At 45.2% G+C, this 27067-nt stretch overlaps 28 non-coding genes across 28 annotated transcripts; all 28 read right to left on the reverse strand.

The window, feature by feature from the left end:
• Window positions 1-427: 427 nt before the first annotated feature.
• Window positions 428-542, reverse strand: LOC146775350 (U5 spliceosomal RNA). The gene has a single exon (XR_014973228.1). It is a non-coding gene; the product is annotated as a U5 spliceosomal RNA (small nuclear RNA).
• An 852-nt stretch (window positions 543-1394) lies between these two features.
• Window positions 1395-1509, reverse strand: LOC146775351 (U5 spliceosomal RNA). Its single transcript, XR_014973745.1, has one exon. It is a non-coding gene; the product is annotated as a U5 spliceosomal RNA (small nuclear RNA).
• Window positions 1510-2374: 865 nt separating this feature from the next.
• LOC146775352 (U5 spliceosomal RNA) lies at window positions 2375-2489 on the reverse strand. Its single transcript, XR_014973914.1, has one exon. It is a non-coding gene; the product is annotated as a U5 spliceosomal RNA (small nuclear RNA).
• An 852-nt stretch (window positions 2490-3341) lies between these two features.
• On the reverse strand, window positions 3342-3456 carry LOC146775353 (U5 spliceosomal RNA). Its single transcript, XR_014973229.1, has one exon. It is a non-coding gene; the product is annotated as a U5 spliceosomal RNA (small nuclear RNA).
• Window positions 3457-4321: 865 nt separating this feature from the next.
• Window positions 4322-4436, reverse strand: LOC146775354 (U5 spliceosomal RNA). Its single transcript, XR_014973230.1, has one exon. It is a non-coding gene; the product is annotated as a U5 spliceosomal RNA (small nuclear RNA).
• Window positions 4437-5301: 865 nt separating this feature from the next.
• LOC146775355 (U5 spliceosomal RNA) lies at window positions 5302-5416 on the reverse strand. The gene has a single exon (XR_014973916.1). It is a non-coding gene; the product is annotated as a U5 spliceosomal RNA (small nuclear RNA).
• Window positions 5417-6268: 852 nt separating this feature from the next.
• LOC146775356 (U5 spliceosomal RNA) lies at window positions 6269-6383 on the reverse strand. The gene has a single exon (XR_014973231.1). It is a non-coding gene; the product is annotated as a U5 spliceosomal RNA (small nuclear RNA).
• An 865-nt stretch (window positions 6384-7248) lies between these two features.
• Window positions 7249-7363, reverse strand: LOC146775357 (U5 spliceosomal RNA). Its single transcript, XR_014973232.1, has one exon. It is a non-coding gene; the product is annotated as a U5 spliceosomal RNA (small nuclear RNA).
• An 852-nt stretch (window positions 7364-8215) lies between these two features.
• LOC146775358 (U5 spliceosomal RNA) lies at window positions 8216-8330 on the reverse strand. Its single transcript, XR_014973233.1, has one exon. It is a non-coding gene; the product is annotated as a U5 spliceosomal RNA (small nuclear RNA).
• An 865-nt stretch (window positions 8331-9195) lies between these two features.
• Window positions 9196-9310, reverse strand: LOC146775359 (U5 spliceosomal RNA). Its single transcript, XR_014973234.1, has one exon. It is a non-coding gene; the product is annotated as a U5 spliceosomal RNA (small nuclear RNA).
• Window positions 9311-10149: 839 nt separating this feature from the next.
• LOC146775360 (U5 spliceosomal RNA) lies at window positions 10150-10264 on the reverse strand. The gene has a single exon (XR_014973235.1). It is a non-coding gene; the product is annotated as a U5 spliceosomal RNA (small nuclear RNA).
• Window positions 10265-11116: 852 nt separating this feature from the next.
• On the reverse strand, window positions 11117-11231 carry LOC146775361 (U5 spliceosomal RNA). Its single transcript, XR_014973237.1, has one exon. It is a non-coding gene; the product is annotated as a U5 spliceosomal RNA (small nuclear RNA).
• Window positions 11232-12083: 852 nt separating this feature from the next.
• Window positions 12084-12198, reverse strand: LOC146775362 (U5 spliceosomal RNA). The gene has a single exon (XR_014973238.1). It is a non-coding gene; the product is annotated as a U5 spliceosomal RNA (small nuclear RNA).
• Window positions 12199-13047: 849 nt separating this feature from the next.
• Window positions 13048-13162, reverse strand: LOC146775363 (U5 spliceosomal RNA). The gene has a single exon (XR_014973239.1). It is a non-coding gene; the product is annotated as a U5 spliceosomal RNA (small nuclear RNA).
• An 852-nt stretch (window positions 13163-14014) lies between these two features.
• LOC146775364 (U5 spliceosomal RNA) lies at window positions 14015-14129 on the reverse strand. The gene has a single exon (XR_014973746.1). It is a non-coding gene; the product is annotated as a U5 spliceosomal RNA (small nuclear RNA).
• An 865-nt stretch (window positions 14130-14994) lies between these two features.
• LOC146775365 (U5 spliceosomal RNA) lies at window positions 14995-15109 on the reverse strand. The gene has a single exon (XR_014973917.1). It is a non-coding gene; the product is annotated as a U5 spliceosomal RNA (small nuclear RNA).
• An 852-nt stretch (window positions 15110-15961) lies between these two features.
• Window positions 15962-16076, reverse strand: LOC146775366 (U5 spliceosomal RNA). The gene has a single exon (XR_014973240.1). It is a non-coding gene; the product is annotated as a U5 spliceosomal RNA (small nuclear RNA).
• An 865-nt stretch (window positions 16077-16941) lies between these two features.
• Window positions 16942-17056, reverse strand: LOC146775367 (U5 spliceosomal RNA). The gene has a single exon (XR_014973241.1). It is a non-coding gene; the product is annotated as a U5 spliceosomal RNA (small nuclear RNA).
• Window positions 17057-17921: 865 nt separating this feature from the next.
• On the reverse strand, window positions 17922-18036 carry LOC146775368 (U5 spliceosomal RNA). The gene has a single exon (XR_014973918.1). It is a non-coding gene; the product is annotated as a U5 spliceosomal RNA (small nuclear RNA).
• Window positions 18037-18888: 852 nt separating this feature from the next.
• On the reverse strand, window positions 18889-19003 carry LOC146775369 (U5 spliceosomal RNA). The gene has a single exon (XR_014973243.1). It is a non-coding gene; the product is annotated as a U5 spliceosomal RNA (small nuclear RNA).
• An 865-nt stretch (window positions 19004-19868) lies between these two features.
• LOC146775370 (U5 spliceosomal RNA) lies at window positions 19869-19983 on the reverse strand. Its single transcript, XR_014973244.1, has one exon. It is a non-coding gene; the product is annotated as a U5 spliceosomal RNA (small nuclear RNA).
• Window positions 19984-20835: 852 nt separating this feature from the next.
• Window positions 20836-20950, reverse strand: LOC146775371 (U5 spliceosomal RNA). Its single transcript, XR_014973245.1, has one exon. It is a non-coding gene; the product is annotated as a U5 spliceosomal RNA (small nuclear RNA).
• Window positions 20951-21815: 865 nt separating this feature from the next.
• Window positions 21816-21930, reverse strand: LOC146775372 (U5 spliceosomal RNA). The gene has a single exon (XR_014973246.1). It is a non-coding gene; the product is annotated as a U5 spliceosomal RNA (small nuclear RNA).
• Window positions 21931-22782: 852 nt separating this feature from the next.
• LOC146775373 (U5 spliceosomal RNA) lies at window positions 22783-22897 on the reverse strand. Its single transcript, XR_014973247.1, has one exon. It is a non-coding gene; the product is annotated as a U5 spliceosomal RNA (small nuclear RNA).
• Window positions 22898-23749: 852 nt separating this feature from the next.
• LOC146775374 (U5 spliceosomal RNA) lies at window positions 23750-23864 on the reverse strand. The gene has a single exon (XR_014974522.1). It is a non-coding gene; the product is annotated as a U5 spliceosomal RNA (small nuclear RNA).
• An 852-nt stretch (window positions 23865-24716) lies between these two features.
• Window positions 24717-24831, reverse strand: LOC146775375 (U5 spliceosomal RNA). The gene has a single exon (XR_014973249.1). It is a non-coding gene; the product is annotated as a U5 spliceosomal RNA (small nuclear RNA).
• Window positions 24832-25683: 852 nt separating this feature from the next.
• On the reverse strand, window positions 25684-25798 carry LOC146775376 (U5 spliceosomal RNA). The gene has a single exon (XR_014973250.1). It is a non-coding gene; the product is annotated as a U5 spliceosomal RNA (small nuclear RNA).
• Window positions 25799-26650: 852 nt separating this feature from the next.
• LOC146775377 (U5 spliceosomal RNA) lies at window positions 26651-26765 on the reverse strand. The gene has a single exon (XR_014973251.1). It is a non-coding gene; the product is annotated as a U5 spliceosomal RNA (small nuclear RNA).
• Between the last annotated feature and the right edge of the window lie 302 nt (window positions 26766-27067).

The raw sequence follows: 27067 nt of genomic DNA on the forward strand, positions 1-27067 counted from the left end.
CTGGAGACACGTGAAACAAGTCTGACGTGCCCCTTCAAGTCTACCTGAGAGGAAGCTGACTCAGGATTGGCGACCTCTCAGGGCACCAACGGGCACAAATAACGGGCAAGCCCTATGAAAAGCACAGCATGAGTCTTGGTCCCACCTTTAAAAAGGAGGGTGACCTCTGGGATCTGGCAGCAGGATCTTTGGGAGATAAGAAAATATACTGCCTGCGATCGTGAAGTTTCAAGTCAGTCAAGAAAAGCAATCTCATGCACTGCACAAGCTCTTTCCCATGAGGCACCTCTCCTGCACTCTGTTTATGCAAATGAGCAAGCAGAGAGCTCAGGAATAAAACACCAAACTCATGTCCCCCAAAAAAGCAGCAGACAATTGCTGGATATTCCCCAACTTCTAATGCTTTTCTTTTAAACAAATGATAAACAGCCTCACCTGTGGCAAGGCTTAAAAAAATTGAATAAACTCTTAAATGTTCCTCTCCACGGAAATCTTTAGTAAAAGGCGAAAGATTTTTTCGTTTTGAAGAGAAACCAGAGTAAGTGACAATATAGCTCTCTAGGGTAAGTGGCGGCACATCAAAGACCCTGTCATTGCGAGGGTGAGGACCTGAAAGGTATTTTCAGGCTCTAAGAAAGAGGGCGAGAACCAGGCCGGTGGGCAAAACAGGCCAACATTTCAAAGTCTCTGCTCAAGGTACAAAAAGGTGGACTGTTCACATGTGTATGTCTGGGAATATGCAAATTTCTTTTGTACTCACCTCAGCTCATTAGGAGTTGTCGGGGCTGCTGGGGAAGGGGAACAGCAAATGTGAATCAGGCTTTTAGTTAAGTGGCACTGTAGGCCTTTTGTCCCCTAGCCATTTTACGCTTTCAACACGCTCTACACATAGCCATGCACCGTATGTGCCTTTTTCACACGTACTTTCATTAAACCTGAATATAGAAGGATATATCTGTCTAGGCTGGAGACACGTGAAACAAGTCTGACGTGCCCCTTCAAGTCTACCTGAGAGGAAGCTGACTCAGGATTGGCGACCTCTCAGGGCACCTCGAACGGGCACAAATAACGGGCAAGCCCTATGAAAAGCACAGCATGAGTCTTGGTCCCACCTTTAAAAAGGAGGGTGACCTCTGGGATCTGGCAGCAGGATCTTTGGGAGATAAGAAAATATACTGCCTGCGATCGTGAAGTTTCAAGTCAGTCAAGAAAAGCAATCTCATGCACTGCACAAGCTCTTTCCCATGAGGCACCTCTCCTGCTCTCTGTTTATGCAAATGAGCAAGCAGAGACCTCAGGAATAAAACACCAAACTCATGTCCCCCAAAAAAGCAGCAGACAATTGCTGGATATTCCCCAACTTCTAATGCTTTTCTTTTAAACAAATGATAAACAGCCTCACCTGTGGCAAGGCTTAAAAAAATTGAATAAACTCTTAAATGTTCCTCTCCACGGAAATCTTTAGTAAAAGGCGAAAGATTTTTGCGTTTTGAAGAGAAACCAGAGTAAGTGACAATATAGCTCTCTAGGGTAAGTGGCGGCACATCAAAGACCCTGTCATTGCGAGGGTGAGGACCTGAAAGGTATTTTCAGGCTCTAAGAAAGAGGGCGAGAACCAGGCCGGTGGGCAAAACAGGCCAACATTTCAAAGTCTCTGCTCAAGGTACAAAAAGGTGGACTGTTCACATGTGTATGTCTGGGAATATGCAAATTTCTTTTGTACTCACCTCAGCTCATTAGGAGTTGTCGGGGCTGCTGGGGAAGGGGAACAGCAAATGTGAATCAGGCTTTTAGTTAAGTGGCACTGTAGGCCTTTTGTCCCCTAGCCATTTTACGCTTTCAACACGCTCTACACATAGCCATGCACTGTATGTGCCTTTTTCACACGTACTTTCATTAAACCTGAATATAGAAGGATATATCTGTCTAGGCTGGAGACACGTGAAACAAGTCTGACGTGCCCCTTCAAGTCTACCTGAGAGGAAGCTGACTCAGGATTGGCGACCTCTCAGGGCACCTCTAACGGGCACAAATAACGGGCACAAATAACGGGCAAGCTCTATGAAAAGCACAGCATGAGTCTTGGTCCCACCTTTAAAAAGGAGGGTGACCTCTGGGATCTGGCAGCAGGACCTTTGGGAGATAAGAAAATATACTGCCTGCGATCGTGAAGTTTCAAGTCAGTCAAGAAAAGCAATCTCATGCACTGCACAAGCTCTTTCCCATGAGGCACCTCTCCTGCACTCTGTTTATGCAAATGAGCAAGCAGAGAGCTCAGGAATAAAACACCAAACTCATGTCCCCCAAAAAAGCAGCAGACAATTGCTGGATATTCCCCAACTTCTATTGCTTTTCTTTTAAACAAATGATAAACAGCCTCACCTGTGGCAAGGCTTAAAAAAATTGAATAAACTCTTAAATGTTCCTCTCCACGGAAATCTTTAGTAAAAGGCAAAAGATTTTTTCATTTTGAAGAGAAACCAGAGTAAGTGACAATATAGCTCTCTAGGGTAAGTGGCGGCACATCAAAGACCCTGTCATTGCGAGGGTGAGGACCTGAAAGGTATTTGCAGGCTCTAAGAAAGAGGGCGAGAACCAGGCCGGTGGGCAAAACAGGCCAACATTTCAAAGTCTCTGCTCAAGGTACAAAAAGGTGGACTGTTCACATGTGTATGTCTGGGAATATGCAAATTTCTTTTGTACTCACCTCAGCTCATTAGGAGTTGTCGGGGCTGCTGGGGAAGGGGAACAGGAAATGTGAATCAGGCTTTTAGTTAAGTGGCACTGTAGGCCTTTTGTCCCCTAGCCATTTTACGCTTTTAACACGCTCTACACATAGCCATGCACCGTATGTGCCTTTTTCACACGTACTTTCATTAAACCTGAATATAGAAGGATATATCTGTCTAGGCTGGAGACACGTGAAACAAGTCTGACGTGCCCCTTCAAGTCTACCTGAGAGGAAGCTGACTCAGGATTGGCGACCTCTCAGGGCACCTCGAACGGGCACAAATAACGGGCAAGCCCTATGAAAAGCACAGCATGAGTCTTGGTCCCACCTTTAAAAAGGAGGGTGACCTCTGGGATCTGGCAGCAGGATCTTTGGGAGATAAGAAAATATACTGCCTGCGATCGTGAAGTTTCAAGTCAGTCAAGAAAAGCAATCTCATGCACTGCACAAGCTCTTTCCCATGAGGCACCTCTCCTGCACTCTGTTTATGCAAATGAGCAAGCAGAGAGCTCAGGAATAAAACACCAAACTTATGTCCCCCAAAAAAGCAGCAGACAATTGCTGGATATTCCCCAACTTCTAATGCTTTTCTTTTAAACAAATGATAAACAGCCTCACCTGTGGCAAGGCTTAAAAAAATTGAATAAACTCTTAAATGTTCCTCTCCACGGAAATCTTTAGTAAAAGGCGAAAGATTTTTTCGTTTTGAAGAGAAACCAGAGTAAGTGACAATATAGCTCTCTAGGGTAAGTGGCGGCACATCAAAGACCCTGTCATTGCGAGGGTGAGGACCTGAAAGGTATTTTCAGGCTCTAAGAAAGAGGGCGAGAACCAGGCCGGTGGGCAAAACAGGCCAACATTTCAAAGTCTCTGCTCAAGGTACAAAAAGGTGGACTGTTCACATGTGTATGTCTGGGAATATGCAAATTTCTTTTGTACTCACCTCAGCTCATTAGGAGTTGTCGGGGCTGCTGGGGAAGGGGAACAGCAAATGTGAATCAGGCTTTTAGTTAAGTGGCACTGTAGGCCTTTTGTCCCCTAGCCATTTTACGCTTTCAACACGCTCTACACATAGCCATGCACCGTATGTGCCTTTTTCACACGTACTTTCATTAAACCTGAATATAGAAGGATATATCTGTCTAGGCTGGAGACACGTGAAACAAGTCTGACGTGCCCCTTCAAGTCTACCTGAGAGGAAGCTGACTCAGGATTGGCGACCTCTCAGGGCACCTCTAACGGGCACAAATAACGGGCACAAATAACGGGCAAGCTCTATGAAAAGCACAGCATGAGTCTTGGTCCCACCTTTAAAAAGGAGGGTGACCTCTGGGATCTGGCAGCAGGATCTTTGGGAGATAAGAAAATATACTGCCTGCGATCGTGAAGTTTCAAGTCAGTCAAGAAAAGCAATCTCATGCACTGCACAAGCTCTTTCCCATGAGGCACCTCTCCTGCACTCTGTTTATGCAAATGAGCAAGCAGAGAGCTCAGGAATAAAACACCAAACTCATGTCCCCCAAAAAAGCAGCAGACAATTGCTGGATATTCCCCAACTTCTAATGCTTTTCTTTTAAACAAATGATAAACAGCCTCACCTGTGGCAAGGCTTAAAAAAATTGAATAAACTCTTAAATGTTCCTCTCCACGGAAATCTTTAGTAAAAGGCGAAAGATTTTTTCGTTTTGAAGAGAAACCAGAGTAAGTGACAATATAGCTCTCTAGGGTAAGTGGCGGCACATCAAAGACCCTGTCATTGCGAGGGTGAGGACCTGAAAGGTATTTTCAGGCTCTAAGAAAGAGGGCGAGAACCAGGCCGGTGGGCAAAACAGGCCAACATTTCAAAGTCTCTGCTCAAGGTACAAAAAGGTGGACTGTTCACATGTGTATGTCTGGGAATATGCAAATTTCTTTTGTACTCACCTCAGCTCATTAGGAGTTGTCGGGGCTGCTGGGGAAGGGGAACAGGAAATGTGAATCAGGCTTTTAGTTAAGTGGCACTGTAGGCCTTTTGTCCCCTAGCCATTTTACGCTTTCAACACGCTCTACACATAGCCATGCACCGTATGTGCCTTTTTCACACGTACTTTCATTAAACCTGAATATAGAAGGATATATCTGTCTAGGCTGGAGACACGTGAAACAAGTCTGACGTGCCCCTTCAAGTCTACCTGAGAGGAAGCTGACTCAGGATTGGCGACCTCTCAGGGCACCTCGAACGGGCACAAATAACGGGCACAAATAACGGGCAAGCCCTATGAAAAGCACAGCATGAGTCTTGGTCCCACCTTTAAAAAGGAGGGTGACCTCTGGGATCTGGCAGCAGGATCTTTGGGAGATAAGAAAATATACTGCCTGCGATCGTGAAGTTTCAAGTCAGTCAAGAAAAGCAATCTCATGCACTGCACAAGCTCTTTCCCATGAGGCACCTCTCCTGCACTCTGTTTATGCAAATGAGCAAGCAGAGCGCTCAGGAATAAAACACCAAACTCATGTCCCCCAAAAAAGCAGCAGACAATTGCTGGATATTCCCCAACTTCTAATGCTTTTCTTTTAAACAAATGATAAACAGCCTCACCTGTGGCAAGGCTTAAAAAAATTGAATAAACTCTTAAATGTTCCTCTCCACGGAAATCTTTAGTAAAAGGCAAAAGATTTTTTCATTTTGAAGAGAAACCAGAGTAAGTGACAATATAGCTCTCTAGGGTAAGTGGCGGCACATCAAAGACCCTGTCATTGCGAGGGTGAGGACCTGAAAGGTATTTGCAGGCTCTAAGAAAGAGGGCGAGAACCAGGCCGGTGGGCAAAACAGGCCAACATTTCAAAGTCTCTGCTCAAGGTACAAAAAGGTGGACTGTTCACATGTGTATGTCTGGGAATATGCAAATTTCTTTTGTACTCACCTCAGCTCATTAGGAGTTGTCGGGGCTGCTGGGGAAGGGGAACAGGAAATGTGAATCAGGCTTTTAGTTAAGTGGCACTGTAGGCCTTTTGTCCCCTAGCCATTTTACGCTTTTAACACGCTCTACACATAGCCATGCACCGTATGTGCCTTTTTCACACGTACTTTCATTAAACCTGAATATAGAAGGATATATCTGTCTAGGCTGGAGACACGTGAAACAAGTCTGACGTGCCCCTTCAAGTCTACCTGAGAGGAAGCTGACTCAGGATTGGCGACCTCTCAGGGCACCTCGAACGGGCACAAATAACGGGCAAGCCCTATGAAAAGCACAGCATGAGTCTTGGTCCCACCTTTAAAAAGGAGGGTGACCTCTGGGATCTGGCAGCAGGATCTTTGGGAGATAAGAAAATATACTGCCTGCGATCGTGAAGTTTCAAGTCAGTCAAGAAAAGCAATCTCATGCACTGCACAAGCTCTTTCCCATGAGGCACCTCTCCTGCACTCTGTTTATGCAAATGAGCAAGCAGAGAGCTCAGGAATAAAACACCAAACTTATGTCCCCCAAAAAAGCAGCAGACAATTGCTGGATATTCCCCAACTTCTAATGCTTTTCTTTTAAACAAATGATAAACAGCCTCACCTGTGGCAAGGCTTAAAAAAATTGAATAAACTCTTAAATGTTCCTCTCCACGGAAATCTTTAGTAAAAGGCGAAAGATTTTTTCGTTTTGAAGAGAAACCAGAGTAAGTGACAATATAGCTCTCTAGGGTAAGTGGCGGCACATCAAAGACCCTGTCATTGCGAGGGTGAGGACCTGAAAGGTATTTTCAGGCTCTAAGAAAGAGGGCGAGAACCAGGCCGGTGGGCAAAACAGGCCAACATTTCAAAGTCTCTGCTCAAGGTACAAAAAGGTGGACTGTTCACATGTGTATGTCTGGGAATATGCAAATTTCTTTTGTACTCACCTCAGCTCATTAGGAGTTGTCGGGGCTGCTGGGGAAGGGGAACAGCAAATGTGAATCAGGCTTTTAGTTAAGTGGCACTGTAGGCCTTTTGTCCCCTAGCCATTTTACGCTTTCAACACGCTCTACACATAGCCATGCACCGTATGTGCCTTTTTCACACGTACTTTCATTAAACCTGAATATAGAAGGATATATCTGTCTAGGCTGGAGACACGTGAAACAAGTCTGACGTGCCCCTTCAAGTCTACCTGAGAGGAAGCTGACTCAGGATTGGCGACCTCTCAGGGCACCTCTAACGGGCACAAATAACGGGCACAAATAACGGGCAAGCTCTATGAAAAGCACAGCATGAGTCTTGGTCCCACCTTTAAAAAGGAGGGTGACCTCTGGGATCTGGCAGCAGGATCTTTGGGAGATAAGAAAATATACTGCCTGCGATCGTGAAGTTTCAAGTCAGTCAAGAAAAGCAATCTCATGCACTGCACAAGCTCTTTCCCATGAGGCACCTCTCCTGCACTCTGTTTATGCAAATGAGCAAGCAGAGAGCTCAGGAATAAAACACCAAACTCATGTCCCCCAAAAAAGCAGCAGACAATTGCTGGATATTCCCCAACTTCTAATGCTTTTCTTTTAAACAAATGATAAACAGCCTCACCTGTGGCAAGGCTTAAAAAAATTGAATAAACTCTTAAATGTTCCTCTCCACGGAAATCTTTAGTAAAAGGCGAAAGATTTTTTCGTTTTGAAGAGAAACCAGAGTAAGTGACAATATAGCTCTCTAGGGTAAGTGGCGGCACATCAAAGACCCTGTCATTGCGAGGGTGAGGACCTGAAAGGTATTTGCAGGCTCTAAGAAAGAGGGCGAGAACCAGGCCGGTGGGCAAAACAGGCCAACATTTCAAAGTCTCTGCTCAAGGTACAAAAAGGTGGACTGTTCACATGTGTATGTCTGGGAATATGCAAATTTCTTTTGTACTCACCTCAGCTCATTAGGAGTTGTCGGGGCTGCTGGGGAAGGGGAACAGGAAATGTGAATCAGGCTTTTAGTTAAGTGGCACTGTAGGCCTTTTGTCCCCTAGCCATTTTACGCTTTTAACACGCTCTACACATAGCCATGCACCGTATGTGCCTTTTTCACACGTACTTTCATTAAACCTGAATATAGAAGGATATATCTGTCTAGGCTGGAGACACGTGAAACAAGTCTGACGTGCCCCTTCAAGTCTACCTGAGAGGAAGCTGACTCAGGATTGGCGACCTCTCAGGGCACCTCGAACGGGCACAAATAACGGGCAAGCCCTATGAAAAGCACAGCATGAGTCTTGGTCCCACCTTTAAAAAGGAGGGTGACCTCTGGGATCTGGCAGCAGGATCTTTGGGAGATAAGAAAATATACTGCCTGCGATCGTGAAGTTTCAAGTCAGTCAAGAAAAGCAATCTCATGCACTGCACAAGCTCTTTCCCATGAGGCACCTCTCCTGCACTCTGTTTATGCAAATGAGCAAGCAGAGAGCTCAGGAATAAAACACCAAACTTATGTCCCCCAAAAAAGCAGCAGACAATTGCTGGATATTCCCCAACTTCTAATGCTTTTCTTTTAAACAAATGATAAACAGCCTCACCTGTGGCAAGGCTTAAAAAAATTGAATAAACTCTTAAATGTTCCTCTCCACGGAAATCTTTAGTAAAAGGCGAAAGATTTTTTCGTTTTGAAGAGAAACCAGAGTAAGTGACAATATAGCTCTCTAGGGTAAGTGGCGGCACATCAAAGACCCTGTCATTGCGAGGGTGAGGACCTGAAAGGTATTTTCAGGCTCTAAGAAAGAGGGCGAGAACCAGGCCGGTGGGCAAAACAGGCCAACATTTCAAAGTCTCTGCTCAAGGTACAAAAAGGTGGACTGTTCACATGTGTATGTCTGGGAATATGCAAATTTCTTTTGTACTCACCTCAGCTCATTAGGAGTTGTCGGGGCTGCTGGGGAAGGGGAACAGGAAATGTGAATCAGGCTTTTAGTTAAGTGGCACTGTAGGCCTTTTGTCCCCTAGCCATTTTACGCTTTCAACACGCTCTACACATAGCCATGCACCGTATGTGCCTTTTTCACACGTACTTTCATTAAACCTGAATATAGAAGGATATATCTGTCTAGGCTGGAGACACGTGAAACAAGTCTGACGTGCCCCTTCAAGTCTACCTGAGAGGAAGCTGACTCAGGATTGGCGACCTCTCAGGGCACCTCTAACGGGCACAAATAACGGGCACAAATAACGGGCAAGCTCTATGAAAAGCACAGCATGAGTCTTGGTCCCACCTTTAAAAAGGAGGGTGACCTCTGGGATCTGGCAGCAGGATCTTTGGGAGATAAGAAAATATACTGCCTGCGATCGTGAAGTTTCAAGTCAGTCAAGAAAAGCAATCTCATGCACTGCACAAGCTCTTTCCCATGAGGCACCTCTCCTGCACTCTGTTTATGCAAATGAGCAAGCAGAGAGCTCAGGAATAAAACACCAAACTCATGTCCCCCAAAAAAGCAGCAGGCAATTGCTGGATATTCCCCAACTTCTAATGCTTTTCTTTTAAACAAATGATAAACAGCCTCACCTGTGGCAAGGCTTAAAAAAATTGAATAAACTCTTAAATGTTCCTCTCCACGGAAATCTTTAGTAAAAGGCGAAAGATTTTTTCGTTTTGAAGAGAAACCAGAGTAAGTGACAATATAGCTCTCTAGGGTAAGTGGCGGCACATCAAAGACCCTGTCATTGCGAGGGTGAGGACCTGAAAGGTATTTTCAGGCTCTAAGAAAGAGGGCGAGAACCAGGCCGGTGGGCAAAACAGGCCAACATTTCAAAGTCTCTGCTCAAGGTACAAAAAGGTGGACTGTTCACATGTGTATGTCTGGGAATATGCAAATTTCTTTTGTACTCACCTCAGCTCATTAGGAGTTGTCGGGGCTGCTGGGGAAGGGGAACAGGAAATGTGAATCAGGCTTTTAGTTAAGTGGCACTGTAGGCCTTTTGTCCCCTAGCCATTTTACGCTTTCAACACGCTCTACACATAGCCATGCACCGTATGTGCCTTTTTCACACGTACTTTCATTAAACCTGAATATAGAAGGATATATCTGTCTAGGCTGGAGACACGTGAAACAAGTCTGACGTGCCCCTTCAAGTCTACCTGAGAGGAAGCTGACTCAGGATTGGCGACCTCTCAGGGCACCTCGAACGGGCAAGCCCTATGAAAAGCACAGCATGAGTCTTGGTCCCACCTTTAAAAAGGAGGGTGACCTCTGGGATCTGGCAGCAGGATCTTTGGGAGATAAGAAAATATACTGCCTGCGATCGTGAAGTTTCAAGTCAGTCAAGAAAAGCAATCTCATGCACTGCACAAGCTCTTTCCCATGAGGCACCTCTCCTGCACTCTGTTTATGCAAATGAGCAAGCAGAGAGCTCAGGAATAAAACACCAAACTCATGTCCCCCAAAAAAGCAGCAGACAATTGCTGGATATTCCCCAACTTCTAATGCTTTTCTTTTAAACAAATGATAAACAGCCTCACCTGTGGCAAGGCTTAAAAAAATTGAATAAACTCTTAAATGTTCCTCTCCACGGAAATCTTTAGTAAAAGGCGAAAGATTTTTTCGTTTTGAAGAGAAACCAGAGTAAGTGACAATATAGCTCTCTAGGGTAAGTGGCGGCACATCAAAGACCCTGTCATTGCGAGGGTGAGGACCTGAAAGGTATTTTCAGGCTCTAAGAAAGAGGGCGAGAACCAGGCCGGTGGGCAAAACAGGCCAACATTTCAAAGTCTCTGCTCAAGGTACAAAAAGGTGGACTGTTCACATGTGTATGTCTGGGAATATGCAAATTTCTTTTGTACTCACCTCAGCTCATTAGGAGTTGTCGGGGCTGCTGGGGAAGGGGAACAGGAAATGTGAATCAGGCTTTTAGTTAAGTGGCACTGTAGGCCTTTTGTCCCCTAGCCATTTTACGCTTTCAACACGCTCTACACATAGCCATGCACCGTATGTGCCTTTTTCACACGTACTTTCATTAAACCTGAATATAGAAGGATATATCTGTCTAGGCTGGAGACACGTGAAACAAGTCTGACGTGCCCCTTCAAGTCTACCTGAGAGGAAGCTGACTCAGGATTGGCGACCTCTCAGGGCACCTCGAACGGGCACAAATAACGGGCAAGCCCTATGAAAAGCACAGCATGAGTCTTGGTCCCACCTTTAAAAAGGAGGGTGACCTCTGGGATCTGGCAGCAGGATCTTTGGGAGATAAGAAAATATACTGCCTGCGATCGTGAAGTTTCAAGTCAGTCAAGAAAAGCAATCTCATGCACTGCACAAGCTCTTTCCCATGAGGCACCTCTCCTGCACTCTGTTTATGCAAATGAGCAAGCAGAGAGCTCAGGAATAAAACACCAAACTTATGTCCCCCAAAAAAGCAGCAGACAATTGCTGGATATTCCCCAACTTCTAATGCTTTTCTTTTAAACAAATGATAAACAGCCTCACCTGTGGCAAGGCTTAAAAAAATTGAATAAACTCTTAAATGTTCCTCTCCACGGAAATCTTTAGTAAAAGGCGAAAGATTTTTTCGTTTTGAAGAGAAACCAGAGTAAGTGACAATATAGCTCTCTAGGGTAAGTGGCGGCACATCAAAGACCCTGTCATTGCGAGGGTGAGGACCTGAAAGGTATTTTCAGGCTCTAAGAAAGAGGGCGAGAACCAGGCCGGTGGGCAAAACAGGCCAACATTTCAAAGTCTCTGCTCAAGGTACAAAAAGGTGGACTGTTCACATGTGTATGTCTGGGAATATGCAAATTTCTTTTGTACTCACCTCAGCTCATTAGGAGTTGTCGGGGCTGCTGGGGAAGGGGAACAGGAAATGTGAATCAGGCTTTTAGTTAAGTGGCACTGTAGGCCTTTTGTCCCCTAGCCATTTTACGCTTTCAACACGCTCTACACATAGCCATGCACCGTATGTGCCTTTTTCACACGTACTTTCATTAAACCTGAATATAGAAGGATATATCTGTCTAGGCTGGAGACACGTGAAACAAGTCTGACGTGCCCCTTCAAGTCTACCTGAGAGGAAGCTGACTCAGGATTGGCGACCTCTCAGGGCACCTCTAACGGGCACAAATAACGGGCAAGCCCTATGAAAAGCACAGCATGAGTCTTGGTCCCACCTTTAAAAAGGAGGGTGACCTCTGGGATCTGGCAGCAGGATCTTTGGGAGATAAGAAAATATACTGCCTGCGATCGTGAAGTTTCAAGTCAGTCAAGAAAAGCAATCTCATGCACTGCACAAGCTCTTTCCCATGAGGCACCTCTCCTGCACTCTGTTTATGCAAATGAGCAAGCAGAGAGCTCAGGAATAAAACACCAAACTCATGTCCCCCAAAAAAGCAGCAGACAATTGCTGGATATTCCCCAACTTCTAATGCTTTTCTTTTAAACAAATGATAAACAGCCTCACCTGTGGCAAGGCTTAAAAAAATTGAATAAACTCTTAAATGTTCCTCTCCACGGAAATCTTTAGTAAAAGGCGAAAGATTTTTTCGTTTTGAAGAGAAACCAGAGTAAGTGACAATATAGCTCTCTAGGGTAAGTGGCGGCACATCAAAGACCCTGTCATTGCGAGGGTGAGGACCTGAAAGGTATTTTCAGGCTCTAAGAAAGAGGGCGAGAACCAGGCCGGTGGGCAAAACAGGCCAACATTTCAAAGTCTCTGCTCAAGGTACAAAAAGGTGGACTGTTCACATGTGTATGTCTGGGAATATGCAAATTTCTTTTGTACTCACCTCAGCTCATTAGGAGTTGTCGGGGCTGCTGGGGAAGGGGAACAGGAAATGTGAATCAGGCTTTTAGTTAAGTGGCACTGTAGGCCTTTTGTCCCCTAGCCATTTTACGCTTTCAACACGCTCTACACATAGCCATGCACCGTATGTGCCTTTTTCACACGTACTTTCATTAAACCTGAATATAGAAGGATATATCTGTCTAGGCTGGAGACACGTGAAACAAGTCTGACGTGCCCCTTCAAGTCTACCTGAGAGGAAGCTGACTCAGGATTGGCGACCTCTCAGGGCACCAACGGGCACAAATAACGGGCAAGCCCTATGAAAAGCACAGCATGAGTCTTGGTCCCACCTTTAAAAAGGAGGGTGACCTCTGGGATCTGGCAGCAGGATCTTTGGGAGATAAGAAAATATACTGCCTGCGATCGTGAAGTTTCAAGTCAGTCAAGAAAAGCAATCTCATGCACTGCACAAGCTCTTTCCCATGAGGCACCTCTCCTGCACTCTGTTTATGCAAATGAGCAAGCAGAGAGCTCAGGAATAAAACACCAAACTCATGTCCCCCAAAAAAGCAGCAGACAATTGCTGGATATTCCCCAACTTCTAATGCTTTTCTTTTAAACAAATGATAAACAGCCTCACCTGTGGCAAGGCTTAAAAAAATTGAATAAACTCTTAAATGTTCCTCTCCACGGAAATCTTTAGTAAAAGGCGAAAGATTTTTTCGTTTTGAAGAGAAACCAGAGTAAGTGACAATATAGCTCTCTAGGGTAAGTGGCGGCACATCAAAGACCCTGTCATTGCGAGGGTGAGGACCTGAAAGGTATTTTCAGGCTCTAAGAAAGAGGGCGAGAACCAGGCCGGTGGGCAAAACAGGCCAACATTTCAAAGTCTCTGCTCAAGGTACAAAAAGGTGGACTGTTCACATGTGTATGTCTGGGAATATGCAAATTTCTTTTGTACTCACCTCAGCTCATTAGGAGTTGTCGGGGCTGCTGGGGAAGGGGAACAGCAAATGTGAATCAGGCTTTTAGTTAAGTGGCACTGTAGGCCTTTTGTCCCCTAGCCATTTTACGCTTTCAACACGCTCTACACATAGCCATGCACCGTATGTGCCTTTTTCACACGTACTTTCATTAAACCTGAATATAGAAGGATATATCTGTCTAGGCTGGAGACACGTGAAACAAGTCTGACGTGCCCCTTCAAGTCTACCTGAGAGGAAGCTGACTCAGGATTGGCGACCTCTCAGGGCACCTCGAACGGGCACAAATAACGGGCAAGCCCTATGAAAAGCACAGCATGAGTCTTGGTCCCACCTTTAAAAAGGAGGGTGACCTCTGGGATCTGGCAGCAGGATCTTTGGGAGATAAGAAAATATACTGCCTGCGATCGTGAAGTTTCAAGTCAGTCAAGAAAAGCAATCTCATGCACTGCACAAGCTCTTTCCCATGAGGCACCTCTCCTGCACTCTGTTTATGCAAATGAGCAAGCAGAGACCTCAGGAATAAAACACCAAACTCATGTCCCCCAAAAAAGCAGCAGACAATTGCTGGATATTCCCCAACTTCTAATGCTTTTCTTTTAAACAAATGATAAACAGCCTCACCTGTGGCAAGGCTTAAAAAAATTGAATAAACTCTTAAATGTTCCTCTCCACGGAAATCTTTAGTAAAAGGCGAAAGATTTTTGCGTTTTGAAGAGAAACCAGAGTAAGTGACAATATAGCTCTCTAGGGTAAGTGGCGGCACATCAAAGACCCTGTCATTGCGAGGGTGAGGACCTGAAAGGTATTTTCAGGCTCTAAGAAAGAGGGCGAGAACCAGGCCGGTGGGCAAAACAGGCCAACATTTCAAAGTCTCTGCTCAAGGTACAAAAAGGTGGACTGTTCACATGTGTATGTCTGGGAATATGCAAATTTCTTTTGTACTCACCTCAGCTCATTAGGAGTTGTCGGGGCTGCTGGGGAAGGGGAACAGCAAATGTGAATCAGGCTTTTAGTTAAGTGGCACTGTAGGCCTTTTGTCCCCTAGCCATTTTACGCTTTCAACACGCTCTACACATAGCCATGCACCGTATGTGCCTTTTTCACACGTACTTTCATTAAACCTGAATATAGAAGGATATATCTGTCTAGGCTGGAGACACGTGAAACAAGTCTGACGTGCCCCTTCAAGTCTACCTGAGAGGAAGCTGACTCAGGATTGGCGACCTCTCAGGGCACCTCTAACGGGCACAAATAACGGGCACAAATAACGGGCAAGCTCTATGAAAAGCACAGCATGAGTCTTGGTCCCACCTTTAAAAAGGAGGGTGACCTCTGGGATCTGGCAGCAGGACCTTTGGGAGATAAGAAAATATACTGCCTGCGATCGTGAAGTTTCAAGTCAGTCAAGAAAAGCAATCTCATGCACTGCACAAGCTCTTTCCCATGAGGCACCTCTCCTGCACTCTGTTTATGCAAATGAGCAAGCAGAGAGCTCAGGAATAAAACACCAAACTCATGTCCCCCAAAAAAGCAGCAGACAATTGCTGGATATTCCCCAACTTCTAATGCTTTTCTTTTAAACAAATGATAAACAGCCTCACCTGTGGCAAGGCTTAAAAAAATTGAATAAACTCTTAAATGTTCCTCTCCACGGAAATCTTTAGTAAAAGGCAAAAGATTTTTTCATTTTGAAGAGAAACCAGAGTAAGTGACAATATAGCTCTCTAGGGTAAGTGGCGGCACATCAAAGACCCTGTCATTGCGAGGGTGAGGACCTGAAAGGTATTTGCAGGCTCTAAGAAAGAGGGCGAGAACCAGGCCGGTGGGCAAAACAGGCCAACATTTCAAAGTCTCTGCTCAAGGTACAAAAAGGTGGACTGTTCACATGTGTATGTCTGGGAATATGCAAATTTCTTTTGTACTCACCTCAGCTCATTAGGAGTTGTCGGGGCTGCTGGGGAAGGGGAACAGGAAATGTGAATCAGGCTTTTAGTTAAGTGGCACTGTAGGCCTTTTGTCCCCTAGCCATTTTACGCTTTTAACACGCTCTACACATAGCCATGCACCGTATGTGCCTTTTTCACACGTACTTTCATTAAACCTGAATATAGAAGGATATATCTGTCTAGGCTGGAGACACGTGAAACAAGTCTGACGTGCCCCTTCAAGTCTACCTGAGAGGAAGCTGACTCAGGATTGGCGACCTCTCAGGGCACCTCGAACGGGCACAAATAACGGGCAAGCCCTATGAAAAGCACAGCATGAGTCTTGGTCCCACCTTTAAAAAGGAGGGTGACCTCTGGGATCTGGCAGCAGGATCTTTGGGAGATAAGAAAATATACTGCCTGCGATCGTGAAGTTTCAAGTCAGTCAAGAAAAGCAATCTCATGCACTGCACAAGCTCTTTCCCATGAGGCACCTCTCCTGCACTCTGTTTATGCAAATGAGCAAGCAGAGAGCTCAGGAATAAAACACCAAACTTATGTCCCCCAAAAAAGCAGCAGACAATTGCTGGATATTCCCCAACTTCTAATGCTTTTCTTTTAAACAAATGATAAACAGCCTCACCTGTGGCAAGGCTTAAAAAAATTGAATAAACTCTTAAATGTTCCTCTCCACGGAAATCTTTAGTAAAAGGCGAAAGATTTTTTCGTTTTGAAGAGAAACCAGAGTAAGTGACAATATAGCTCTCTAGGGTAAGTGGCGGCACATCAAAGACCCTGTCATTGCGAGGGTGAGGACCTGAAAGGTATTTTCAGGCTCTAAGAAAGAGGGCGAGAACCAGGCCGGTGGGCAAAACAGGCCAACATTTCAAAGTCTCTGCTCAAGGTACAAAAAGGTGGACTGTTCACATGTGTATGTCTGGGAATATGCAAATTTCTTTTGTACTCACCTCAGCTCATTAGGAGTTGTCGGGGCTGCTGGGGAAGGGGAACAGCAAATGTGAATCAGGCTTTTAGTTAAGTGGCACTGTAGGCCTTTTGTCCCCTAGCCATTTTACGCTTTCAACACGCTCTACACATAGCCATGCACCGTATGTGCCTTTTTCACACGTACTTTCATTAAACCTGAATATAGAAGGATATATCTGTCTAGGCTGGAGACACGTGAAACAAGTCTGACGTGCCCCTTCAAGTCTACCTGAGAGGAAGCTGACTCAGGATTGGCGACCTCTCAGGGCACCTCTAACGGGCACAAATAACGGGCACAAATAACGGGCAAGCTCTATGAAAAGCACAGCATGAGTCTTGGTCCCACCTTTAAAAAGGAGGGTGACCTCTGGGATCTGGCAGCAGGATCTTTGGGAGATAAGAAAATATACTGCCTGCGATCGTGAAGTTTCAAGTCAGTCAAGAAAAGCAATCTCATGCACTGCACAAGCTCTTTCCCATGAGGCACCTCTCCTGCACTCTGTTTATGCAAATGAGCAAGCAGAGAGCTCAGGAATAAAACACCAAACTCATATCCCCCAAAAAAGCAGCAGACAATTGCTGGATATTCCCCAACTTCTAATGCTTTTCTTTTAAACAAATGATAAACAGCCTCACCTGTGGCAAGGCTTAAAAAAATTGAATAAACTCTTAAATGTTCCTCTCCACGGAAATCTTTAGTAAAAGGCGAAAGATTTTTTCGTTTTGAAGAGAAACCAGAGTAAGTGACAATATAGCTCTCTAGGGTAAGTGGCGGCACATCAAAGACCCTGTCATTGCGAGGGTGAGGACCTGAAAGGTATTTTCAGGCTCTAAGAAAGAGGGCGAGAACCAGGCCGGTGGGCAAAACAGGCCAACATTTCAAAGTCTCTGCTCAAGGTACAAAAAGGTGGACTGTTCACATGTGTATGTCTGGGAATATGCAAATTTCTTTTGTACTCACCTCAGCTCATTAGGAGTTGTCGGGGCTGCTGGGGAAGGGGAACAGGAAATGTGAATCAGGCTTTTAGTTAAGTGGCACTGTAGGCCTTTTGTCCCCTAGCCATTTTACGCTTTCAACACGCTCTACACATAGCCATGCACCGTATGTGCCTTTTTCACACGTACTTTCATTAAACCTGAATATAGAAGGATATATCTGTCTAGGCTGGAGACACGTGAAACAAGTCTGACGTGCCCCTTCAAGTCTACCTGAGAGGAAGCTGACTCAGGATTGGCGACCTCTCAGGGCACCTCGAACGGGCACAAATAACGGGCACAAATAACGGGCAAGCCCTATGAAAAGCACAGCATGAGTCTTGGTCCCACCTTTAAAAAGGAGGGTGACCTCTGGGATCTGGCAGCAGGATCTTTGGGAGATAAGAAAATATACTGCCTGCGATCGTGAAGTTTCAAGTCAGTCAAGAAAAGCAATCTCATGCACTGCACAAGCTCTTTCCCATGAGGCACCTCTCCTGCACTCTGTTTATGCAAATGAGCAAGCAGAGCGCTCAGGAATAAAACACCAAACTCATGTCCCCCAAAAAAGCAGCAGACAATTGCTGGATATTCCCCAACTTCTAATGCTTTTCTTTTAAACAAATGATAAACAGCCTCACCTGTGGCAAGGCTTAAAAAAATTGAATAAACTCTTAAATGTTCCTCTCCACGGAAATCTTTAGTAAAAGGCAAAAGATTTTTTCATTTTGAAGAGAAACCAGAGTAAGTGACAATATAGCTCTCTAGGGTAAGTGGCGGCACATCAAAGACCCTGTCATTGCGAGGGTGAGGACCTGAAAGGTATTTGCAGGCTCTAAGAAAGAGGGCGAGAACCAGGCCGGTGGGCAAAACAGGCCAACATTTCAAAGTCTCTGCTCAAGGTACAAAAAGGTGGACTGTTCACATGTGTATGTCTGGGAATATGCAAATTTCTTTTGTACTCACCTCAGCTCATTAGGAGTTGTCGGGGCTGCTGGGGAAGGGGAACAGGAAATGTGAATCAGGCTTTTAGTTAAGTGGCACTGTAGGCCTTTTGTCCCCTAGCCATTTTACGCTTTTAACACGCTCTACACATAGCCATGCACCGTATGTGCCTTTTTCACACGTACTTTCATTAAACCTGAATATAGAAGGATATATCTGTCTAGGCTGGAGACACGTGAAACAAGTCTGACGTGCCCCTTCAAGTCTACCTGAGAGGAAGCTGACTCAGGATTGGCGACCTCTCAGGGCACCTCGAACGGGCACAAATAACGGGCAAGCCCTATGAAAAGCACAGCATGAGTCTTGGTCCCACCTTTAAAAAGGAGGGTGACCTCTGGGATCTGGCAGCAGGATCTTTGGGAGATAAGAAAATATACTGCCTGCGATCGTGAAGTTTCAAGTCAGTCAAGAAAAGCAATCTCATGCACTGCACAAGCTCTTTCCCATGAGGCACCTCTCCTGCACTCTGTTTATGCAAATGAGCAAGCAGAGAGCTCAGGAATAAAACACCAAACTTATGTCCCCCAAAAAAGCAGCAGACAATTGCTGGATATTCCCCAACTTCTAATGCTTTTCTTTTAAACAAATGATAAACAGCCTCACCTGTGGCAAGGCTTAAAAAAATTGAATAAACTCTTAAATGTTCCTCTCCACGGAAATCTTTAGTAAAAGGCGAAAGATTTTTTCGTTTTGAAGAGAAACCAGAGTAAGTGACAATATAGCTCTCTAGGGTAAGTGGCGGCACATCAAAGACCCTGTCATTGCGAGGGTGAGGACCTGAAAGGTATTTTCAGGCTCTAAGAAAGAGGGCGAGAACCAGGCCGGTGGGCAAAACAGGCCAACATTTCAAAGTCTCTGCTCAAGGTACAAAAAGGTGGACTGTTCACATGTGTATGTCTGGGAATATGCAAATTTCTTTTGTACTCACCTCAGCTCATTAGGAGTTGTCGGGGCTGCTGGGGAAGGGGAACAGCAAATGTGAATCAGGCTTTTAGTTAAGTGGCACTGTAGGCCTTTTGTCCCCTAGCCATTTTACGCTTTCAACACGCTCTACACATAGCCATGCACCGTATGTGCCTTTTTCACACGTACTTTCATTAAACCTGAATATAGAAGGATATATCTGTCTAGGCTGGAGACACGTGAAACAAGTCTGACGTGCCCCTTCAAGTCTACCTGAGAGGAAGCTGACTCAGGATTGGCGACCTCTCAGGGCACCTCTAACGGGCACAAATAACGGGCACAAATAACGGGCAAGCTCTATGAAAAGCACAGCATGAGTCTTGGTCCCACCTTTAAAAAGGAGGGTGACCTCTGGGATCTGGCAGCAGGATCTTTGGGAGATAAGAAAATATACTGCCTGCGATCGTGAAGTTTCAAGTCAGTCAAGAAAAGCAATCTCATGCACTGCACAAGCTCTTTCCCATGAGGCACCTCTCCTGCACTCTGTTTATGCAAATGAGCAAGCAGAGAGCTCAGGAATAAAACACCAAACTCATGTCCCCCAAAAAAGCAGCAGACAATTGCTGGATATTCCCCAACTTCTAATGCTTTTCTTTTAAACAAATGATAAACAGCCTCACCTGTGGCAAGGCTTAAAAAAATTGAATAAACTCTTAAATGTTCCTCTCCACGGAAATCTTTAGTAAAAGGCGAAAGATTTTTTCGTTTTGAAGAGAAACCAGAGTAAGTGACAATATAGCTCTCTAGGGTAAGTGGCGGCACATCAAAGACCCTGTCATTGCGAGGGTGAGGACCTGAAAGGTATTTGCAGGCTCTAAGAAAGAGGGCGAGAACCAGGCCGGTGGGCAAAACAGGCCAACATTTCAAAGTCTCTGCTCAAGGTACAAAAAGGTGGACTGTTCACATGTGTATGTCTGGGAATATGCAAATTTCTTTTGTACTCACCTCAGCTCATTAGGAGTTGTCGGGGCTGCTGGGGAAGGGGAACAGGAAATGTGAATCAGGCTTTTAGTTAAGTGGCACTGTAGGCCTTTTGTCCCCTAGCCATTTTACGCTTTTAACACGCTCTACACATAGCCATGCACCGTATGTGCCTTTTTCACACGTACTTTCATTAAACCTGAATATAGAAGGATATATCTGTCTAGGCTGGAGACACGTGAAACAAGTCTGACGTGCCCCTTCAAGTCTACCTGAGAGGAAGCTGACTCAGGATTGGCGACCTCTCAGGGCACCTCGAACGGGCACAAATAACGGGCAAGCCCTATGAAAAGCACAGCATGAGTCTTGGTCCCACCTTTAAAAAGGAGGGTGACCTCTGGGATCTGGCAGCAGGATCTTTGGGAGATAAGAAAATATACTGCCTGCGATCGTGAAGTTTCAAGTCAGTCAAGAAAAGCAATCTCATGCACTGCACAAGCTCTTTCCCATGAGGCACCTCTCCTGCACTCTGTTTATGCAAATGAGCAAGCAGAGAGCTCAGGAATAAAACACCAAACTTATGTCCCCCAAAAAAGCAGCAGACAATTGCTGGATATTCCCCAACTTCTAATGCTTTTCTTTTAAACAAATGATAAACAGCCTCACCTGTGGCAAGGCTTAAAAAAATTGAATAAACTCTTAAATGTTCCTCTCCACGGAAATCTTTAGTAAAAGGCGAAAGATTTTTTCGTTTTGAAGAGAAACCAGAGTAAGTGACAATATAGCTCTCTAGGGTAAGTGGCGGCACATCAAAGACCCTGTCATTGCGAGGGTGAGGACCTGAAAGGTATTTTCAGGCTCTAAGAAAGAGGGCGAGAACCAGGCCGGTGGGCAAAACAGGCCAACATTTCAAAGTCTCTGCTCAAGGTACAAAAAGGTGGACTGTTCACATGTGTATGTCTGGGAATATGCAAATTTCTTTTGTACTCACCTCAGCTCATTAGGAGTTGTCGGGGCTGCTGGGGAAGGGGAACAGGAAATGTGAATCAGGCTTTTAGTTAAGTGGCACTGTAGGCCTTTTGTCCCCTAGCCATTTTACGCTTTCAACACGCTCTACACATAGCCATGCACCGTATGTGCCTTTTTCACACGTACTTTCATTAAACCTGAATATAGAAGGATATATCTGTCTAGGCTGGAGACACGTGAAACAAGTCTGACGTGCCCCTTCAAGTCTACCTGAGAGGAAGCTGACTCAGGATTGGCGACCTCTCAGGGCACCTCTAACGGGCACAAATAACGGGCACAAATAACGGGCAAGCTCTATGAAAAGCACAGCATGAGTCTTGGTCCCACCTTTAAAAAGGAGGGTGACCTCTGGGATCTGGCAGCAGGATCTTTGGGAGATAAGAAAATATACTGCCTGCGATCGTGAAGTTTCAAGTCAGTCAAGAAAAGCAATCTCATGCACTGCACAAGCTCTTTCCCATGAGGCACCTCTCCTGCACTCTGTTTATGCAAATGAGCAAGCAGAGAGCTCAGGAATAAAACACCAAACTCATGTCCCCCAAAAAAGCAGCAGACAATTGCTGGATATTCCCCAACTTCTAATGCTTTTCTTTTAAACAAATGATAAACAGCCTCACCTGTGGCAAGGCTTAAAAAAATTGAATAAACTCTTAAATGTTCCTCTCCACGGAAATCTTTAGTAAAAGGCGAAAGATTTTTTCGTTTTGAAGAGAAACCAGAGTAAGTGACAATATAGCTCTCTAGGGTAAGTGGCGGCACATCAAAGACCCTGTCATTGCGAGGGTGAGGACCTGAAAGGTATTTGCAGGCTCTAAGAAAGAGGGCGAGAACCAGGCCGGTGGGCAAAACAGGCCAACATTTCAAAGTCTCTGCTCAAGGTACAAAAAGGTGGACTGTTCACATGTGTATGTCTGGGAATATGCAAATTTCTTTTGTACTCACCTCAGCTCATTAGGAGTTGTCGGGGCTGCTGGGGAAGGGGAACAGGAAATGTGAATCAGGCTTTTAGTTAAGTGGCACTGTAGGCCTTTTGTCCCCTAGCCATTTTACGCTTTTAACACGCTCTACACATAGCCATGCACCGTATGTGCCTTTTTCACACGTACTTTCATTAAACCTGAATATAGAAGGATATATCTGTCTAGGCTGGAGACACGTGAAACAAGTCTGACGTGCCCCTTCAAGTCTACCTGAGAGGAAGCTGACTCAGGATTGGCGACCTCTCAGGGCACCTCGAACGGGCACAAATAACGGGCAAGCCCTATGAAAAGCACAGCATGAGTCTTGGTCCCACCTTTAAAAAGGAGGGTGACCTCTGGGATCTGGCAGCAGGATCTTTGGGAGATAAGAAAATATACTGCCTGCGATCGTGAAGTTTCAAGTCAGTCAAGAAAAGCAATCTCATGCACTGCACAAGCTCTTTCCCATGAGGCACCTCTCCTGCACTCTGTTTATGCAAATGAGCAAGCAGAGAGCTCAGGAATAAAACACCAAACTTATGTCCCCCAAAAAAGCAGCAGACAATTGCTGGATATTCCCCAACTTCTAATGCTTTTCTTTTAAACAAATGATAAACAGCCTCACCTGTGGCAAGGCTTAAAAAAATTGAATAAACTCTTAAATGTTCCTCTCCACGGAAATCTTTAGTAAAAGGCGAAAGATTTTTTCGTTTTGAAGAGAAACCAGAGTAAGTGACAATATAGCTCTCTAGGGTAAGTGGCGGCACATCAAAGACCCTGTCATTGCGAGGGTGAGGACCTGAAAGGTATTTTCAGGCTCTAAGAAAGAGGGCGAGAACCAGGCCGGTGGGCAAAACAGGCCAACATTTCAAAGTCTCTGCTCAAGGTACAAAAAGGTGGACTGTTCACATGTGTATGTCTGGGAATATGCAAATTTCTTTTGTACTCACCTCAGCTCATTAGGAGTTGTCGGGGCTGCTGGGGAAGGGGAACAGGAAATGTGAATCAGGCTTTTAGTTAAGTGGCACTGTAGGCCTTTTGTCCCCTAGCCATTTTACGCTTTCAACACGCTCTACACATAGCCATGCACCGTATGTGCCTTTTTCACACGTACTTTCATTAAACCTGAATATAGAAGGATATATCTGTCTAGGCTGGAGACACGTGAAACAAGTCTGACGTGCCCCTTCAAGTCTACCTGAGAGGAAGCTGACTCAGGATTGGCGACCTCTCAGGGCACCTCTAACGGGCACAAATAACGGGCAAGCCCTATGAAAAGCACAGCATGAGTCTTGGTCCCACCTTTAAAAAGGAGGGTGACCTCTGGGATCTGGCAGCAGGATCTTTGGGAGATAAGAAAATATACTGCCTGCGATCGTGAAGTTTCAAGTCAGTCAAGAAAAGCAATCTCATGCACTGCACAAGCTCTTTCCCATGAGGCACCTCTCCTGCACTCTGTTTATGCAAATGAGCAAGCAGAGCGCTCAGGAATAAAACACCAAACTCATGTCCCCCAAAAAAGCAGCAGACAATTGCTGGATATTCCCCAACTTCTAATGCTTTTCTTTTAAACAAATGATAAACAGGCTCACCTGTGGCAAGGCTTAAAAAAATTGAATAAACTCTTAAATGTTCCTCTCCACGGAAATCTTTAGTAAAAGGCAAAAGATTTTTTCATTTTGAAGAGAAACCAGAGTAAGTGACAATATAGCTCTCTAGGGTAAGTGGCGGCACATCAAAGACCCTGTCATTGCGAGGGTGAGGACCTGAAAGGTATTTGCAGGCTCTAAGAAAGAGGGCGAGAACCAGGCCGGTGGGCAAAACAGGCCAACATTTCAAAGTCTCTGCTCAAGGTACAAAAAGGTGGACTGTTCACATGTGTATGTCTGGGAATATGCAAATTTCTTTTGTACTCACCTCAGCTCATTAGGAGTTGTCGGGGCTGCTGGGGAAGGGGAACAGGAAATGTGAATCAGGCTTTTAGTTAAGTGGCACTGTAGGCCTTTTGTCCCCTAGCCATTTTACGCTTTTAACACGCTCTACACATAGCCATGCACCGTATGTGCCTTTTTCACACGTACTTTCATTAAACCTGAATATAGAAGGATATATCTGTCTAGGCTGGAGACACGTGAAACAAGTCTGACGTGCCCCTTCAAGTCTACCTGAGAGGAAGCTGACTCAGGATTGGCGACCTCTCAGGGCACCTCGAACGGGCACAAATAACGGGCAAGCCCTATGAAAAGCACAGCATGAGTCTTGGTCCCACCTTTAAAAAGGAGGGTGACCTCTGGGATCTGGCAGCAGGATCTTTGGGAGATAAGAAAATATACTGCCTGCGATCGTGAAGTTTCAAGTCAGTCAAGAAAAGCAATCTCATGCACTGCACAAGCTCTTTCCCATGAGGCACCTCTCCTGCACTCTGTTTATGCAAATGAGCAAGCAGAGAGCTCAGGAATAAAACACCAAACTTATGTCCCCCAAAAAAGCAGCAGACAATTGCTGGATATTCCCCAACTTCTAATGCTTTTCTTTTAAACAAATGATAAACAGCCTCACCTGTGGCAAGGCTTAAAAAAATTGAATAAACTCTTAAATGTTCCTCTCCACGGAAATCTTTAGTAAAAGGCGAAAGATTTTTTCGTTTTGAAGAGAAACCAGAGTAAGTGACAATATAGCTCTCTAGGGTAAGTGGCGGCACATCAAAGACCCTGTCATTGCGAGGGTGAGGACCTGAAAGGTATTTGCAGGCTCTAAGAAAGAGGGCGAGAACCAGGCCGGTGGGCAAAACAGGCCAACATTTCAAAGTCTCTGCTCAAGGTACAAAAAGGTGGACTGTTCACATGTGTATGTCTGGGAATATGCAAATTTCTTTTGTACTCACCTCAGCTCATTAGGAGTTGTCGGGGCTGCTGGGGAAGGGGAACAGGAAATGTGAATCAGGCTTTTAGTTAAGTGGCACTGTAGGCCTTTTGTCCCCTAGCCATTTTACGCTTTCAACACGCTCTACACATAGCCATGCACCGTATGTGCCTTTTTCACACGTACTTTCATTAAACCTGAATATAGAAGGATATATCTGTCTAGGCTGGAGACACGTGAAACAAGTCTGACGTGCCCCTTCAAGTCTACCTGAGAGGAAGCTGACTCAGGATTGGCGACCTCTCAGGGCACCTCTAACGGGCACAAATAACGGGCAAGCCCTATGAAAAGCACAGCATGAGTCTTGGTCCCACCTTTAAAAAGGAGGGTGACCTCTGGGATCTGGCAGCAGGATCTTTGGGAGATAAGAAAATATACTGCCTGCGATCGTGAAGTTTCAAGTCAGTCAAGAAAAGCAATCTCATGCACTGCACAAGCTCTTTCCCATGAGGCACCTCTCCTGCACTCTGTTTATGCAAATGAGCAAGCAGAGAGCTCAGGAATAAAACACCAAACTCATGTCCCCCAAAAAAGCAGCAGACAATTGCTGGATATTCCCCAACTTCTAATGCTTTTCTTTTAAACAAATGATAAATAGCCTCACCTGTGGCAAGGCTTAAAAAAATTGAATAAACTCTTAAATGTTCCTCTCCACGGAAATCTTTAGTAAAAGGCGAAAGATTTTTTCGTTTTGAAGAGAAACCAGAGTAAGTGACAATATAGCTCTCTAGGGTAAGTGGCGGCACATCAAAGACCCTGTCATTGCGAGGGTGAGGACCTGAAAGGTATTTTCAGGCTCTAAGAAAGAGGGCGAGAACCAGGCCGGTGGGCAAAACAGGCCAACATTTCAAAGTCTCTGCTCAAGGTACAAAAAGGTGGACTGTTCACATGTGTATGTCTGGGAATATGCAAATTTCTTTTGTACTCACCTCAGCTCATTAGGAGTTGTCGGGGCTGCTGGGGAAGGGGAACAGCAAATGTGAATCAGGCTTTTAGTTAAGTGGCACTGTAGGCCTTTTGTCCCCTAGCCATTTTACGCTTTCAACACGCTCTACACATAGCCATGCACCGTATGTGCCTTTTTCACACGTACTTTCATTAAACCTGAATATAGAAGGATATATCTGTCTAGGCTGGAGACACGTGAAACAAGTCTGACGTGCCCCTTCAAGTCTACCTGAGAGGAAGCTGACTCAGGATTGGGGACCTCTCAGGGCACCTCGAACGGGCACAAATAACGGGCAAGCCCTATGAAAAGCACAGCATGAGTCTTGGTCCCACCTTTAAAAAGGAGGGTGACCTCTGGGATCTGGCAGCAGGATCTTTGGGAGATAAGAAAATATACTGCCTGCGATCGTGAAGTTTCAAGTCAGTCAAGAAAAGCAATCTCATGCACTGCACAAGCTCTTTCCCATGAGGCACCTCTCCTGCACTCTGTTTATGCAAATGAGCAAGCAGAGAGCTCAGGAATAAAACACCAAACTCATGTCCCCCAAAAAAGCAGCAGGCAATTGCTGGATATTCCCCAACTTCTAATGCTTTTCTTTTAAACAAATGATAAACAGCCTCACCTGTGGCAAGGCTTAAAAAAATTGAATAAACTCTTAAATGTTCCTCTCCACGGAAATCTTTAGTAAAAGGCGAAAGATTTTTTCGTTTTGAAGAGAAACCAGAGTAAGTGACAATATAGCTCTCTAGGGTAAGTGGCGGCACATCAAAGACCCTGTCATTGCGAGGGTGAGGACCTGAAAGGTATTTTCAGGCTCTAAGAAAGAGGGCGAGAACCAGGCCGGTGGGCAAAACAGGCCAACATTTCAAAGTCTCTGCTCAAGGTACAAAAAGGTGGACTGTTCACATGTGTATGTCTGGGAATATGCCAATTTCTTTTGTACTCACCTCAGCTCATTAGGAGTTGTCGGGGCTGCTGGGGAAGGGGAACAGGAAATGTGAATCAGGCTTTTAGTTAAGTGGCACTGTAGG

The sequence above is a fragment of the Triturus cristatus genome, chromosome 12, assembly GCF_964204655.1.
Source record: "Triturus cristatus chromosome 12, aTriCri1.1, whole genome shotgun sequence".
In the NCBI taxonomy this organism is placed as follows: Eukaryota; Metazoa; Chordata; class Amphibia; order Caudata; family Salamandridae; genus Triturus; species Triturus cristatus.